The sequence below is a fragment of the Canis aureus genome, chromosome 26 (genome assembly GCF_053574225.1).
Source record: "Canis aureus isolate CA01 chromosome 26, VMU_Caureus_v.1.0, whole genome shotgun sequence".
NCBI lineage: Eukaryota > Metazoa > Chordata > Mammalia > Carnivora > Canidae > Canis > Canis aureus.
Genome location: NC_135636.1, coordinates 36,952,542 through 36,970,409, shown reverse-complemented (window position 1 = coordinate 36,970,409; position 17,868 = coordinate 36,952,542). Strand labels below are relative to the sequence as shown.

The 17,868-nt window shown below is 42.8% G+C and overlaps 1 long non-coding RNA gene across 1 annotated transcript in view; it reads right to left on the bottom strand.

Annotated features, from left to right (window-relative positions):
- The window catches only part of LOC144298386 (uncharacterized), a 123,796-nt gene that overhangs the window by 47,642 nt on the left and 58,286 nt on the right, over positions 1–17,868 (bottom strand). The window contains exons 6-8 of the long non-coding RNA XR_013365377.1: positions 14,363–14,457; positions 12,362–12,451; positions 9,790–9,966 (exon numbers count right to left, since the gene is read on the bottom strand). This is a non-coding gene — a long non-coding RNA (uncharacterized LOC144298386). The remainder of the gene's footprint in view (positions 1–9,789; positions 9,967–12,361; positions 12,452–14,362; positions 14,458–17,868) is intronic.

The following is a 17,868-nucleotide window of genomic DNA, read 5'->3' as shown; positions in this document are numbered from 1 at the left end:
CCAACAACACTGATGCCCCCAGGCAAGCCCCCTCTGCCTAAGGACCACCCTAGCTCCTCAGTGGTGACAGTGTAGGGGGTAGCCACACAGGTACAGTGTTAGTTAGGCAAGGACTGTTCAGCTCTGAGCCCTATAGAACCCCAGGCAGCTTAGTTAGTGTTCCTGAGCCTCAAGATCTTTGTGTGTAAAGCAGAGGAAATGCTCTCAATTCCTCATTTTCAGACAGATGACGTGAGAAAATGTAGCAGAGTTCCAGGCAGATAAGAACTCAGAGATTACCACCAGCGGTAGAGGAAAGTATGGTATAAGGTGAGGGAACCATCCAGCACTGTGGAAGTGACAAGGGTGCAGGGGAAACCTGGGCCTACTATGTTACCTCTTCTCAGCACACCTCTCCCAACAGGTATCCTTTCTCTTTCCTCATGCCTCTGCTGCAGCATGCCACTACTATAGCAGTAGCCCCACTGGGCTACAATTACTCCTGGGTCAGCAACCCCCACCCCCAGAATTAGCTCCTGAGAGAAGGAATGTCCACCTACCCAAAGTGTTCAAAGAATGCATTGACTTGAAGAAACCTAAAAATGAAGTATGTCCTCAAAAACTGAAACAGAATTACCATGTGATCCAGCAATTTCACTCCTGGGAATAGAGTTGAAAGCAGGGTCTCCAAGAGGTATTTGTGCACCCATGTTCACAGCGATATTATTCACAATGGCCTAGAGGTGGAAGTAACCCAAGTGTCCATTGAGAGATGAATGCATAATGAAATGTGGTCTATACACACAATGGAAAATTATTCATTCTTTAAAAATAAACAAATTATGCCACATGCTACAGCATGCATGAACCTTGAGGACACTATGCTAAGTGAAATAAGTCAGTCATGAAAAGACAACTATTGTATGATTCCCTATATATGAGGTACCTAGAACAGTCAAATTCCTAGGGGCAGAAAGCAGAAAGGTGGGGGGAGGGGGAATGGAGAATTGTTTAATGGATAGTAAGCTTCAGTTTTGTGAGATAAAAAGGGTTTTAGAGATTGGTTCTACAACAATGTGAATGTAGTTAGCACTTTTGAAGTCTGTACTTAAAAAAATGTTTAAGATGGTAAATTTTATGCCATGTGTATTTTATTCCAATTTTTTTTTTTTAAATGAAGCATGACTCTAACTAGAGGCTGGGGCATGGACTGTTTGACCTAGAGTTTCTACAGTCATATGAAAACACAATAGCCCACAGTCCCAGAGCCCGACGTGACTTTTATTCATAATCAGTACTGGGAAGACGGTTCATTAAGTATCTAATGATTGATTCTAAAATTCTTATTGAAAGACCTGATATGTATACTCAGAATCAGCTTGCCCTGCAATTAACTAAAAACCACTTATGACGGGAATTCATACATAATCGCGATCAGTGGAGTCAACTTGTAAGAATATTCTAAGCATTTAATTGACTATTAAAAGAATAGCTACAGCAAGCTAATTAAATATCAAGTTAGGGAATGTGTTAATTGATATTTAATAAGGATGTCAATTGATGTCTAACTAGCCAATATGTCTCTTAAAATATGCCAATTAGATGCCTAAAGATACTTTTCAAGGGGATTAGGAATTGATTACATTGAGGATGTAATTGGTTAATTTTTTAAAAAAATTACAAATTGCAACCCTCCCTGCTGACTTTGTCTGGATCACAGAGCTACTTATGAGCAGCTTTGCCTGATCTTCTAGTTGTCTTTACACACAGATCCATAGAACTGGAGCAAACTTTTGTTGGGCTCTTGTCCAACATCTGTATAAAAATGGGGCCCAGGGAGGTTGAATGAATCCTATCCAAGTTCTCCATCAAGTCAGAGATGGGCTTTGCCTCCACTCACCATGGCCAATTTTCGGTAATCTGGTACAAAGGCTGAAGTAGAGACCTGATGCATGGAGTGTTCACCCTGCTTTATCCCTGGCCTGCCCTGAGACTCTCCTTCCACCTGGATGCCATGACAGCCGAAACCCTACACAACCCAGGCCCTTTCCTTTCCATCTGCTCCCAGTCACTGTAAGAAGTTTAATCAGGAAAGCACCGTGTCACTTGGAACCAATAGCAGTTCTCCTGCCTCCCAAATAATATCAACAATAATATTACCACTAGCCATTTTTTCACTCATCCAACAGTCACTGTGTGCCAGCTATGTGTTGTGGAAGATTTGAACTTTGGTACAGTTACTACTGCTGAGTAAACCACCCTAAGCAATTGCCATTTTATGTTCATTCTCTCTGTAGGTCAGAAATTCAAACAGGAAACATGATCAGCGTATCTCTGTTCCTCAATGTCTCAAGCCTCCGCTGAGAAGATATGAATGGCAAGGGTGATTCAGGGGCTAAAGTAGGGGAATCCAGAATCATCTAGAGGCTTCTTTACTCACACATCTGGTTCCTAGTCTGAAATAACTCAAAGGCCAGGCTCAGCTGTGATTGTCAGCCAAAATACCAATATGTAGACTCTCCATGGCTTGGGCTTGGTGGCATAGAGACCTCATAATGATCAAAACATCTTAGATGGTGACCCAGGACACCAAGGACTAACATTCCACCAGCAAGACAGAAGCTGCATGGCCTTTTATTATTTAGGGTCAGAAGTCCCACATCATTTCCACCGTACCTAGTTGAAAAACTCACCACCTAGATTCAAGGGGGAAAATATAGTCTGCAGCTATGTTTGTTTGTTAAGATTTTATTTATTCATGAGAGACACAGAATGAGAGAGAGAGAGGGGCAGAGACACAGGCAGAGGGAGAAGCAGGCTCCATGCAGGAAGCACAACGCAGGACTCGATCCAGGGACCCCAGGATCATGCGCTGGGCTGTAGGTAGCACCAAACCGCTGAGCCACCCAGGCTGCCCTGATTTGTATTTTAAGGTCATTCTAACGAGAATACAGGACAGACAGTTGGGGAAGGATGGAGGCAGAGAGAATGGTAAGGAAGCCAGGCATAACAGTGGAGAATGGAGATAAATGGGCAGATTCTAGAGACTTTTTAGAATTTAGGGACAACAGGACTTAGTGATGGATTACTTGAGGGGGAGGACCTGTCAAGGATGATTCCCCAGTTCCTGCCTAGAATACTGAGGAGAGAGTAGCACCATATTCTATGATGGGAAACACTGGAATTGAAGGGAGGCAGGGGAGGGTTAGGAGAGACAAATTTTGGTAGGGAAGGGTGAGTTTTGGAGGAGTTGAGTCTGTGGTGTCTTAGGGATATCCAGGGAGAGCTACAAAGTCTTCCATGAAAAATGCAAAGTCTTCCATGAAAAATGCAGGCTTCGAGCTCAAAAGACAGGTGTGATCTAGGGACAGGAGGGAACCAAAGCCATAGGCATGGTGGCTGGTATCACCTAAAACCAAGCCTTGAACCACTCCAACGTGTAGAGGTCAAGCTGATGAGGAAGAACACAAAGATCCATGAGGGAGCAGCCAGAGAGACAAGAGGAAAACCAGGGAGAGATGGAGTCACAGAGCCCAGAGCATTGGGCTCTGCATTGTTCACGATGCAGGGAGTGGTCAGCTGTGTCAGAAGCCACTGAGAGATCAGAAAGATGAGGGTCCTTCTTGAGAAGGGGGGATAGGATGTCAACACAGATGGCCAGACACTGAACTCTGGGTTCTTTTTTGTTTCCATGTGGCACGGCCTTCACAAATTGGCCCTGACAATCAAAATCTCAGCAGGATCAGATCTAAGTCCCAACAAAGGTGATTCCAAAGCCCACCCAGGAAAATCAATCAGTGGAAGTAAGCCTGAAATGTTCTGTAAAATGAGAGTACTCAGAGAGGGATGTGATAAAACATAATGGCGCACCCAAAGGTCCTCTCTGAGAGTGGTCTGAATTTCATTCCTGCAGCAGGTCTGCCCCACTGCACATGTCCTCCCAGGATGGAGGGAGAGTGCGACAGGGGGAAGAGGCAGTCTGAGACAGTGGCCTGGGTGAGCAAGTCACTTCACCTTGCCAATCTTTGGCTTCCATAATAATTCCAAGTCTGTGGCATCTTAGATAGTCAAACTTGACTTTTAGATAGTCAAGCTTCAAATTCTGATTTTTACTAGCTGGATGTCCTTGAGCAGATTTCTTAGCCTTTCAGAAGAAAGCTGGAAAATACATGTGAAGTCAATTTGTCCACCACTTAGGTCACAGAGTTGGAGGGGAAATAGAAGGTTGGCTTCTGTTTGCCCAACGTCAACTGAAGATCCCAAAATGGGGGCAAAGAACCTAACATTTAGGATCAGTCAGCAAAAAGACTGACTCCTCTCACTTTCAACTAGAAGGGAAAACCATCAGCAGCCACTCCAGCCTGTTGTTGGAGATGCTTATTCAGTTACCAATAACAACAGTTACCATGGAGATGGGCGGTCCAGCCTGCCAGCCTGGAATGATTCTCAGGCCAGGACTGGATTAGCCATATCCACACCCTTTCCAAACCAAAGAGGCAGTCTGAGCCCTAGCTCTCTCTCTCTCAGTTACATTATTGGGGAGTTCTTCTGCTTTATTTTTCTGTCTTCTTCCTGTCAGAAGGTCTCACTATTTGAAAACTGACTGGGATATATGGCAAAGGTGTGGAAAGTCTCATGGATTGTGCAGTCACTAAGTCTTTATAAAGTCAGAGGACAGCTTATATTGATGTTGGGGGGGGAGGGGTTGTCACAGAAAGTAGATGAAGCAGCTATGGGTGTTCAGGGCTGTAGCAAGATCTGTGGGAATCCAGGACTGTTTCCGGAACCCTTGGAGGTCTGTTCTGGGATTAAACTCCACAAGAAGCCAGAGGAAGACAGGAGTGTTTCCAGAGGTAGTACCTCGATGGGCAGCTGAGAACGTGCCCCAAGAGGAATAGTGATGCCCATACTTGAAGGGCAAGTATCACAAGAGCTTCTCTCCAAGTACTTAAAAGTCACTCTGGAGAAAAGGAGCCAAATCAGAAAATAAACCAAAATTCTAGTGGTAAAAAGTACCACAGATGAGCTCTCTTCACAACAAAGAAATCAAAACTTCAAAGGGGGATGGGCTTATCCATGGCAACCTTAATCTCATACCTAGCAATCTCTACTCCCAATCTGGGTTCTTCCCATCACTACACAGATCTGGGTTGTTCCTGGAATGTTACTTAACATGAGCTGAGCTTCCCAACAATGAGGGCACCATCTATGGACTAGTTGTCCTGAGAGGTGGTCAGGGCTATATGACCTTGGAGTTTCATCTTTTCTCAACTCTAGATTCTTTAGTGAGGGGAGGCATCCTGGTTTAAACTGGAGCAGACCATACCAAACTCCACCACCGTGGGTCCTTCTGCTGTTTTTCCTCCACTCCCAGACTGGGGTTCCAAATGGGAGGGCAAGTGATTTCTCAGCTTATATACAAAGAAATGACCAGAATTACTTTACATGGCATCATCTAACCAAGTTCTATGCCCAACAGCCTGTATGAGGCCAGGCCCAGAGGGCTTCTTGAAGATCTATGAAAGAGTATCCCGCATGCCTCTGAAAGATAGAAGTAGGGAATGCCTTCCCCAAAGTCCCAACGGGAAAAAGAAGCAAGCCAGTGGCAGCCTTAACAACTCCTATGGTCTGAAGTCAAATTTAAGAGTGTGTAATAAAGATCTGACCTGGGCACCATCTTGTGTACCATTAGCTTCCAGAGACATGAACTTGGGAATATTTCCTAACATCCCTGGAGCCTGGTTCCCACAAGTGAACAACCAGATATTCACACATGCTAATAAAGCAGATCTGTAATGAGTACTAAGAAGCCAATGCAAGAAAGCACACCATACAATGCTGGTAATAACTGCTGGTTACCAATTTGCTTCAAAATGATGAAAGAAGAGGGGTACCTGCTGGCTCAGTTGGTAGAACATGTGACTCTTGATCTTGGGGTTGTGGGTTGGGGTTGTGGGTTAGGGTTGTGGGTTCCGGCTTGTGGGTTCGAACCTCATGTTGGGTGTAGGGATTACTTAAAAATAAAAAATCTTTTTAAAAAAATTGATGGAGGGGGAGACTCAGGAGGGAGAAGAGATGAAACATGATAGACCTTGAGTTGGTAATTAAAACTGAAGTCAGGGATCCCTGGGTGGCGCAGCGGTTTGGCGCCTGCCTTTGGCCCAGGGCGCGATCTTGGAGAACCGGGATCGAGTCCCACGTCGGGCGCCCGGTGCATGGAGCCTGCTTCTCTCTCTGCCTGTGTCTCTGCCTCTCTCTCTCTCTCTCTCTGTGACTATCATAAATAAATAAATAATAATAAAAATGTTTAAAACTGAAGTCAGCAAGGACAGAGTTATCTTCCTAATAATACTACACTGTCATTACCTTTCCCCTTCTCTCTCATGAGGGTACTGTGGAATTTTCCAGAGGTTGCAAGGCATGCAATTGGACAACCGTTAAATGTACAAGCAGATCTGAGAAGCAACCCAGTGCCTATTTAAGTCAGACATTCAAAGGATTTGCAAAATGTAAAACAATGCCTCTCTTCTTATTAATTTTTTTGTTTGGAAAAAATAGTTTATTTTTTATTAAAAACTTATTTAACAGCCATTAGGACTGCTATCATTAAAAAAATTATAAGTGAAAACCACAAGTGTTGGCATGGATGTGGAGAAACTGGAACACTTGTGCTTTGCTGGAGGGGGGGTGGGATGTAAAATGGTGCAGTCACTGTGGGAAAACAGTATAGTCAATCCTTAAAAAATCCTTAAAACATGGGGTTACCATTTGACCCACCAATTCCACTTCTGGGTATATACACAAACAAACTGAAAGCAGGGTCTCAGGGTGCCTGGGTGGCTCAGTCGGTTAAGTGTCTCAGGTCATGATCCCAGGATCCTGGGATAGAGCCCTGCATCAAGCTCCCTCTCCCACTGCCACTCACCTGCTTGTGCTCTCTCTCAAACAAATAGATCCAAAAACAAAAACAAAACAAACAAAAAAGCAGGGTCTCAAGGAGATATTTGTGCACCCATGTTGGTAGCACTACTGTTCACAATAGCCAAATGATGAAAACAACCCAAATGGTCATCCAGGGATGAATGGATAAACAATATGTGGTCTATATATATGATGGCATATTATTCAGTCTTAAAAAGGAAGGAAACCCTGATATATGCTACAACATGATATATGTTATAACATGAACATTGAAGACAAGGTGATTAAAGACACTAAGTGATTAAAGATGGGCAAAAAAGGACAAATATATAGGATTACACTCATATGAAGCACCGACTGTAATAAAATTCATAGAGCCAGAAAGAAGAATGGTGGTTCCCAGGGGCTGGGGATGGTGAGAATGGGGAGTTAGTGTTTAATGGGGACAGAGTTTTAGAATGGGATGACAAAAACATTCTAGAAATGAATGGTAGTGATGGTTGCACAATACTATGAATGTACTTAATACCTCTGGGCTATACACTGAAAACTGGTTAAAACTGTAAATTTTGGATACATTTTACCACAAAATGACAAAATAAAATAAGGTAAAATCTAATGGACAATGTATAACTGTCATCTAAAAGCTTATATAGTAGAGGAATGCTTAGGTGGCTCAGCGGTAAACATCTGCCTTCAGCTCAAGGCGTGATCTTAGAGTCCCGGGATCAAGTTCCACCCTGGGCTTCCTGCGAGGAACTTACTTTTCCCTCTGCCTACATCTCTGCCTCTCTCTGTGTGTGTCTTATGAGCGAATGAATAGAATCTTTAAAAAAAATAAAAATAAAAAAATAAAAAATAAAAGCTTAGAGTAGAAATAAATTATCAAGGACAAAAGTTATTTGTGTTGACCTGTAATGACATTATTATTTTTAAATGAGTTAATATTTTTAAAGTCTGAGTTTTAATGTTGAATGCAGAAAATATTAATAGATGCAAGCCACAGAAACAAAAGCTCTTAAAGGTCCTCAAAAATTGTTAAGAGTATAAAATGAGACCAAAAAGTTTGAGAATGTCTGTGCATGATATTATCTCTCTACTTTGCATAGGTTTTTAATTTTCCATATTAAAAAATTTTATTTTAAAAAGAACAGTAATTGACTATTTTCTTTGCTGTTTGGGCAAACTGTTTAACCTTGATGGGCCTCAGTATTCTCATCCGTCAAGGGGGTAGAGAAGTCCAAAGCATGACTCCATGAATCCAATCTAACTCCACACAGACACAGGGGCTGCTGCCCCCACCCCCGCCCCCTTGTTCTACAGACATGTGAGCCTCTCCAGCTTGAGGAAGAAGGAGTGTGGTCTTGTGTTAATCAGATCCCATTAATTTTTCAAAGTAGACAACAGCCCACTTACTCATCTCCCATAGAGCCTCATCCATAATTGATCCTGAGCTGCACTTATCCAAATAGATGGAGGAGATGCCCGGGGCATGTGGGGCTCTGGGAGGGTTTTCTGCTGATGAGCCTATCTTCCGAATTAATGGCTGTAGGAAGAAGGCACTCACAGCCATGGCCTGTTCTAACAAAAGGGGGCTGACACCTTTCCTTCAGTCAAGAGTGACAAGGAAGACAGAAAGAAACTACTCCCTAAATGCTCTGAAGGATTGTTCTGAGGTTACTTCTATGTATAAACCAGCTTGAGGGGATTGGTCTGAGATAGCTTTGTGGAAAACTCAGGTTCATACAGACTTCAGCCAAGTCTGGACCTCAAACCCCTTTGATAGTGGCCTCTACTTGAGGCCATACCCCTTTGCCCCATCCTCACTCCAGAATAAATGCCAACTGGATTGCAGATTTAATGTTTTTTAAATAATTAATCAGTTTAAAATGCTTAAAGAGTTGTCTTTAAAAATGGAAATTTATCAGATGAGGAAAGATTTTGTGGTGAGAAAGAAAAAAGCAGTCCCTGACATTTGGCAGCGCTGGCCTGGCACTCACAACTAGACACTGTTGTCTTCCTGTTGAACATAAACCATTTCATAGAATATCAACGTCAAACAAGGTCACCTGTGACCATGAGTGAGCAAGACAAAAGCAAGACCACTCTGTAATCATCTCTGAACTGATTCGTTTGCTGGAAAGTCGTAACAAAGTACCACAAACCGCATGGATTAAGTAACAGAAAGTTCTAGTCTGGCAGTTCTGGAGGCGTCTGCAGGACCATACTTCCTCTGAAGGTGTAAAGGAAGGGAACTGTTTCTGTTCTGTCTCCTAATTTCTGGTAGTTTCTGGGCTTGTGGCAGCATAACTCCAATCTCTATGTGGTCTTCTCCCTGTGGGTGCAGTTTTGTGTTCACGTTTCCCCTTTTTATGAAGACACTGGTCATGCTGGTTTAGAGGCCTGGTGTATTGACCTCATCTGTGTCTGCAACTAGGCCATTTCTAAATAGGGGCACACTCTAAGGTACCAGGGGTTAGAACTTTAACTTATGAACTTGGGGTATCCCTGGGTGGCTCAGCGGTTTAGCGCCTGCCTTCGGCCGATGGCATAATCCTGGAGTCCCGGGATCGGGTCCCACGTCAGGCTCCCTGTATGGAGCCTGCTTCTCCCTCTTCCTGCGTCTCTGCCTCTCTCTCTCCCTCTCGGATAAATAAATAAAATCTTAAAAAACAAAACATATGAACTTGGGGGGCACACAATTCTACCCATAACCCATCAACTTGGACCAAAATGAGGACATTGTCCAAACCACAAAAATGATCAAACATCCCCTATATTTGTTTCCTAGGGCTGCTATAACAAGTTACTACAAGTTTGGTGGCTTAAAACAACAGATATTTATTATCTTATAGTTTCTGGAGGACAGAAGTCTGAAACTGGTCTCACCAGACTGAAATCAAGGTGTGGTCAGTGCGGTATTTCCTCTAGAGGGTCTAGGAAGGAATCTATCCCTTGCCTCTTTCAGTTTCTGGTGGCTGTTGGCATTCCTTGGCTCATGATCACATCTCTCCAATCTTCAGCGCCAGCATCTTCAAATCTCTCTCAGCTCTATCTTCACATCATCTTCTCCAAAGAAACAGACACAGAGATCGAGACAGAGATAGAGATAAAGACAGAAAAAGGGTATGTGTGAAACCTTTCTACCTTTCTCCTTACATGGACATTTGTGTTTTATTTAGGACTTACCTGGATAATCCAGGATACTCTCCTCATCTCAAGATCCTTAATTTAAGCACACCTGCAAAGACCAGTTTTCCATCTAAGGGAACATCTGCATGTTCCAGGGATTATGATCTGATGTCTTTGGCAGCCATTATTCAGTCTACTCTGCCCCTGACCCTAGCTAATGAGAGTGACTACTACTTCTTTATCAATTACAGCTTTAATCTCACTCCATTCCTACCACTTTCTATGTAAGATATATTACAATATGCAATCATAGACTTGCCTTCACTTCTAGAAAGCATCCAATTCAGAGAAAAGCCCTGATTCCTTGAAACCTTCTCAAAACCCCTTGACCCAGGTGCAAATCCTGTAACAAGTATTTTGTCCCACTGCTGATAAGGAGCCTCGCAGTTCTCCATAATGTATGGTCTCTCTCATTGCAAAGACTCAATAAACCCAACTTTGTTCAAGTACAGTATATCCATGGTGGTATTTAGCTGGAGAAAATTAACAGCAGGATAAAAACTATAAGAGATTTCACAGAGAAGAAAAGGCCTAAGGTTGTCTACATAGGAGTGACATCATCAAAAAATGGCAGAGTAAGAATCTCCAAAAACCCTCTCTACAATAAAAGTAATGAGAACGGTGGCAAAAATTGTCAGAATCAACTACTTTGTAATGTTAGAAATTAACCAAAAGTTTGCAGCAATTGAGAGAGAGTTGGGTTTTTTTTTTTTCCTAAGAAACACAATGACTCTTGATAAGAACAGTGAGCTTTGTGGCATTTTAACTTGCCCCAGTCCTGCTTCCTGCTCTCCAGCCCACAAAACTTTGAAACTAATGGTTCATAATCACTAACAAATCACTGGGAAAACCAGCAGCCCAGCAGCCACTGGTAGAGTGAGAACAGGGTTGGAGCTTTTCAGAGCCCCAATCTCAGAGAATCATCATTACTTGATCTGTCTGGCAGTCCCCTGGAAAACCCCACTTGTATGGCTCATCCTTATTTGACCTGGCTTAGGGCTCAGCCACTGTGAACAGTCTTTTTTCCCCCTAGGAGCTTTTGTCAAAAACAGTAAGTAGCAATTATTTAACATTTTAGCTGCCTGAAGGAGAAGTAAGTTTGAACAAACAACAAACTAACCAAAAAACCTAAAAGGAAAAGCAGGAGAATGAGAATTCCACAGGAGGTTTGGAAAAGAAGGCTGTGCACACACTGAGGGCTATGTGCATGATCAGGAAAGATATGAGATATGGGAAGGCCCTAAGTGATCACCATTGGCTCACCTTGAGGCTCCCTGTAAGCAGGAAGCAAAGGCCAAGCTGGCACTGTAAATGCTAGGCTGTGTGGTGAAAGTGTGTCCCAACATGCATACACAACTCCTGGGCAAAGCCTGGGAGACTTTCTGGTTCTGGGCATTTAAGGAAATCTCTGTTAAATCAATGAGTAATCACTAAGCTGAAAAGAGACTTCAGGGGCCACAAACAATAAAAAATACAGGGACTTTATAGAGTTAGTCAGGGAGAGTCACTAACAAATAAACAATGGTAACAGCAAAACATCAAACTCGGGAAGAAGGGAGAATCTGATTTCCAGAGTCGTCACATTATGTTAATTAGAATGCCCAATTTCCAGCAAAAAACCAATAAGACATGCAAATAAACAAGTATGGCACACACACACACACACACACACAAAACTAGAAACTGTCCCTGAGATAGCATAAGTGTTGAACTTGCTAGAGAAAAATCTTCAAATCAGCTCTTTTAAATATGTTGAAAGAACCAAAGGAAACCACGTCTGAAGCAGTGAAGGAGAGACACCTGAGGTGCTGGCAGCAAGGTGGACCAGGAGACCCCGGCTCCATACCCCTACAGAAACACTGATTTCATGACAGATGCTTTCCCAAATCTTCAGAGGGAAACAAACACCCAGATCTATAACGTCCAGAGAATCAAGAACAGGCTGAATATCAGGAGACCTTCAACAAGACATATTAAAATCATATTCTCATGGGATCCCTGGGTGGATCAGCAGTTTGGTGCCTGCCTTCGGCCCAGAGCGTGATCCTGGAGACCTGGGATCGAGTCCCACATTGGGCTCCCTGCATGGAGCCTGCTTCTCCCTCTGCCTATGTCTCTGCCTCTCTCTCTGTGTCTCTCATAAATAAATAAATAAATAAATAAATAAATAAATAAATAAATAAATAAAATATTTTAAAAATAAAATAAAATAAAATCATACTGTCCAAAGTCAAAGACAGAATTTCGTAAGCAGCAAGAGAAAACTCACCACATACAAAGGAACTTTCATAAGGCTGGGAGAGGATTTCTCAGCAAATCCATGAAGGTCAGGAGATAGAAAGAGGATGCATTCAAAATCCTGAAAGGGAAAGGAAAACAAAATAAAACTGTCAACAAAGAATACTTTACCCGACAAAGCTGTCCTTCCGAAACGAAGGAGAGAAAAAGACTTTCCTAGACAAACAGAAGCTGAGGGAGTTCATCACAACTAGATCTGTCTTCTGAGAAATGCTAATGGGAGTTCCTCACATTGAAATGAAAGGACACTGAGTGGAACATGAAAAACATATGAACATATAAAACTCTCTGGTAAAGGTAAGCACACAGTAAAATTCAGAATGTCCTAATTCTGTAATGGTAGTGCATAAATCACTTTTAATGTGAGCATCAAAGCTAAAAGACTAAAGTACTTAAAATAACTAGAGCTAAATAATCTGTCCACAGATACATATTATAAAAAGATGTAAATAGTGACATCAATAACAAAATGGGGCAGGGGGGAGTAAAAGTGGAGAGTTTTTGTATGTGATGGAAATTAAGTTATCAGCTTAAAATGAACTATCATAACTATAAGATGTTTTATGTGAGCCTCATGGTAATGACAAAGAAGAAACCTGTGGTAGAGACACAAAAGATAAGGAGAAAGGAATCAAAACACAACACTATAAAAAAGTCATCAAATCACAAAAGAAGACAGAGAAAGAAAGGAACTACAGAGCAGTCAGAAAAGAATTTTTTACATGGAAACAGTCTATGTCTTTACCTATCAACAATTTTTTTTCAACAATTATTTTTAAAGTAAGTGGATATACTTAATAAAAGACATAGATTGGGTGATTGGGTAGTCAGGGAAGGCTTCTCCACAGATGTGGCAGTGAAAGAGTCCTAACTGAAGGGATGGAACGTGCTCTGATTTCCTTGGGAAGTGCATTCTAGGCAGAAGGAACAGCCAGTGCAAAGATGAATGGAAAAGAGCTTGTTGGGGAAGGAAACGAGGCAGAGCTAAACATGCTACAGGGTCTAGAGCACAGGAGGGGGAGTTGGAAGTGTCTCCTAGATGGAGGCTTCTGGGGCCTTCACGTTGTGTGAAGGGGTGAGGATCGGTGTTGTGAAAAGACCACTCTGGCTGCCAAGTGGAAAATGGACCAGGGGTGGTGGTGCAGAACTGAGGAGACCAGATCAGTGAGGAGAGGAGAGACAGAGGTTGTTTTTGTCCCTTGTGGGAGCTAGGAAAACAGCGAAGCAGACATATTTAAGAAATATTTTGGAGCCAAAGCTGATGAGATTTGCTAACACATTCAATGTTCATTTCCTAGCAAGAGTTCTTTTCTCTGTTCCTTTTAGAGACTTAATTCTTCCCTAATCTATTTTAGAGAGAGCAGATGAGGGCATTTTTATAAAGTCTTCAGGAGTGAAAGCTGAAGAGATGAGGTTAAAGGCCTTCACTCATCCCCAACCTGGACTCTCAAAACTGAAGCATGACATGTCTACAAAAAGAACCACACAACAATGTTCATGGCAGTTTATCCATAATACCCCAAATTGGAGACAATCCATATGTTGATCAGTAGCAGAATGAACAAATAGATTATGTGTATTCCTACAATGGAATACTAGGCAACAATGAAAAAGCAGAGTGGGCTGCATCTCAAAAACATTATGTTTTGCAAAAAAAGACCAGACAAATTAAGAAAACATACCGATGATTCCTCAATTCATTAAATTGGTAGTGACCAATTTAATCCCCAACAGTAGTAACCCTGGATTGGGAGGCAGAGACTGACTGGAAAGGGGCAGGAGGTAACATTCTGGAAAGCTGACAATGTTCTATGTCTAGATCTGTACAAAAGTCACTGGTCACTAGTGACAAATCCTGTGGAGCATATGTGCCCCCTGTTATGAAGTCATGAGAAGGGCAATTCCTCCAAATCCCTAACTCCAGCACAAGCTTGAGCAAAACATCACAGAAACCCAAATGTCTACAAAATACCTGAGTGGTAGCCCCCAAAACTGTCAAGGTTATGAAAAACTAGGAAGCCATCATAGATCACCAAGACCTGAAGAGATGTGGTATCTGCATCGGATCTAGGAAGAGAAAGAGAACATTGGTGAAGAAGGTGGGTAAAATCCACATAAAGCCTAGAGCTGTATTAATAGTAAGTAGTGTACCAACACTGGTTTCTCGGTTTTGACAAGTGTATTATAACAGCACAGGTGCTGACATTAGGGGAAACTTGGTGTAAAGTATACAGGAACTCTGTACTATCTTTGCAATATTTTCTGGACTATAAAATTATTCTAAAATAAAAAGTTAGGGATCCCTGGGTGGCTCAGTGGTTTAGAGCCTGCCTTCAGCTCAGAGCGTGATCCTGGGGTCCCTGGATTGAGTCAGGCTCCCTGCATGGAGCCCGCTTCTCCCTCTGCCTCTGTCTCTGTCCCTCTGTCCCTCTCTCTCTCTGTGTCTCTCACGAATAAATAAATAAAATCTTTTTAAAAAATAAAAATTAAAAAATAAAATAAAAAGTCATTGTGCTGAATATTTAGATTTGTCATTTTACTGTGTGGATATTAGCTCTTAATAAAATATTGGGGGGAGGGGTGCAGAGCATGTAAAATGCTCCCTCGCCCGGGCTAGCACACGGCTCAGCTGCAGCCTGTGGGAACCTAGCCAGCAACAGTGGCGACACAGAACCGGCTCTCAGGAAATGGCTGCTGCTAACTTTTCCTCCTGTGCCTCCTGCCTTTCCCCCAACATAGGGCAACAATGCCATGGCAGGTCAGGTGGAGGTTGCCTCGGATGGATTAGAAGCTTGGACTCCAGAACAGCTCTGGGGGTGCAGATCCCAGCTCCATCACTCAGCACCTGAATGCCTATAGGCATGTAACTAGTCCGTGACTCCAAATCTACGTCTCTGAATTAATGATTCCTTACAGGGCTCTACGTTTTTTACATGTTTATCTTTAAATTAAGGATCCACCTTACCACATATGTCTATAACATTGGGGATTAAAGCCGGTGTTCCCTGACATTGGATATCTACCCCAATATCTTCTATGAGCCCCACCCCCACTAATTCTCTAAACTGGGTGGCTCAGTCTTCCAGGATAAGGCCTTTCATTTTACCCACAAATACCTACTGAGCTCTCTTCCACTGAGGACATGCCACATAATAGTGAACCAGGCTGGAATCTGGCCTCTGTTTACAGCTTAGATCTCACCCCTCTTGTCTTCCAAAACACTCTCTCCATACAGAAGGACTTCCCTTCCCTCACCCCTCATGCCTTGTAACTAACTTTTACACATCCTTCAGATCATACTGAAATGTCACTTCCTCTGGGAAGCTCTCACTAACTCCCCACGCCCAGCCCATATTGCCCCTACCTTCCCCATTAGCTAGGGACTCTCACTTCTGTTTCATTCACTGCTAAGTCATCTACAGAACCCAACTCAAACCCTGGCACCTGTGATCACTGACTGTTGAATGAATGGGTGAGAGAGTGAATAAGTAAATGACCTGGGAGAGTCAAGGAAGGCTTCATGGAGAAGGTGACATTTCATTGGGCCTTAAAGGATGAGTGCAAGTTAACCAGCAGAAGAGTAGGAGGAGAGAAAGGTCTAGGGGTGTGGCCAAGCCATATGCTTTCTGGGCCCAAAGGGGAGGTGGCAGTCTAAGCTATTAGGCTAAAATTTTAGGGCTTAATCCTGTAAGCCAGGGGCTGCCAACCCAACAGAGCATTCAAACTGCCTGGGACCTTTTGGACTGTGGTCCCACTAATCCAGATCCCCCCAGATTCTTATGACATCCAAGGTCAGGGACCACTGCGGAAACATCAAGTGTAAAGTCAGAAAGATTTTTAACAAAGGAGGGACAAGATTCCATCTTCAGATCTAACACTGTACAGGAAGGGAGGCCAGACAGAAGCCAAGAATGAACAGGATGGCAGAAGGTAGGGTGGTTCAGTGGTTGAGCTCTGCCTTTGGCTCAGGGTCTGGGGATTGAGCCCTCCATCAGGCTCCCTGTAGGGTGCCTGCTTCTCCCTCTGCCTGTGTCTCTGCCTCTCTCTGTGTGTCTCTCATAAATAAATAAATAAATAAATAAATAAATAAATAAATAAATAAAATCTTTTTTAAAAAAGAAAATAAAAAGAAAACTCAAGAGATTCAGGCTTCCATTGACTGCAGGACAGGAGGGAAACAGTGTGGGTCAGTGATAAGGAAAGTAAGCTGTGGTTTTACCAACTTTAGAAGTTGGTAAAAAAAAAATCGACAAAGTAGGTGTGATCTGTGTATACTAGAAGTACAACTTACCCCTCCCAATGCACAGGCACAAAACACACATGCACACCAGTGCACATGTCCACACTCAGCCTTTCCTTGCTGAAGCCAGCTGTTCATCACAGTGGACTGCAAACACACACCCACACACTAAGTCTGGCTAAGAGATCTCCAACCTTAAAAAAATTTGCTCACACACAACACGGGCAAGGTGAGGCCTGGCACAATACCAATTTCCACTGTATCAGTTTCCACAGAACAAGAAGACCAGCAGCAGCTTCTAGAAAGAGCTTCAGGCTCCAATGGTTTTGCCTTTTCTGAGAATCAACTGCTGCTTTCACAAACACTGGGTGGGGAGTGGGGGAGGCAGCACAGACAGTAGCTAAGCCATTGCTCATTATAGCCAAGTCCTGATACAGAGGGAAGAAAGAAATCCAGTTTGTACAATCTTCAAATATCACAGTGTTGTGACTTGTAACAGCACCCAATGTATCTTGTTGTGTTACAACTGCCAAAAGGAAAAAAAAAAAATTGAATTACCATGCTAATGTCTTCTCTTTTGGTGAAATCTGTGATTCAGGTATGTGGATATAAAATACATCATTAGTTGCTTTTAAGCTTGTCTTTAATGATGAAAAAACATTGCAGGGCAAGAGGGGGAGACATAACTAAACTCAAGTCACTGGCAGCATTGGGAGCCTCTTGTAAACCATAATGTGACAGTGCAGTTTCTTTTTTCCTCTGAGATGACAGTTAATTCCAGACCAGGAAGGCTGTCAAAAATGCTTAGTTCTGCTCCACTTGAGTTAATTACCGGCCCTGGGGCAGGCTGCCCTCCACTCCTCTGCTAATGGGGCTGGGCTCCAGGTAAAAAATCCATTTGCAAGAATGTTTTCCTTGCTCCAGATCTAATTTATTGAATATCAAATATTTATGCCAATGCAATTAAAGTGACAACATTGCTCTCCCTTCTCCCCTGCCCCCAGTCATAGGCAAGCCCAGGCTTGCTGACAGAACGCTTTATCCCGTCAACGCAGGGTAAAACTTCTGCTTGAGCTTCTAAAGCAAGAGCTTTGAAACCCTCAATCTACAAAGTCACCTGGGACTTTACCTTTATCTTCTTCTTTTGTAGGCAACCACATGACAGGTTATGGAGCAATGGCTGAGAAGCTGGGGCAGGAGGTAAAGAGAAGAGAGGAAAGCCTGAATGGGACTTTGAT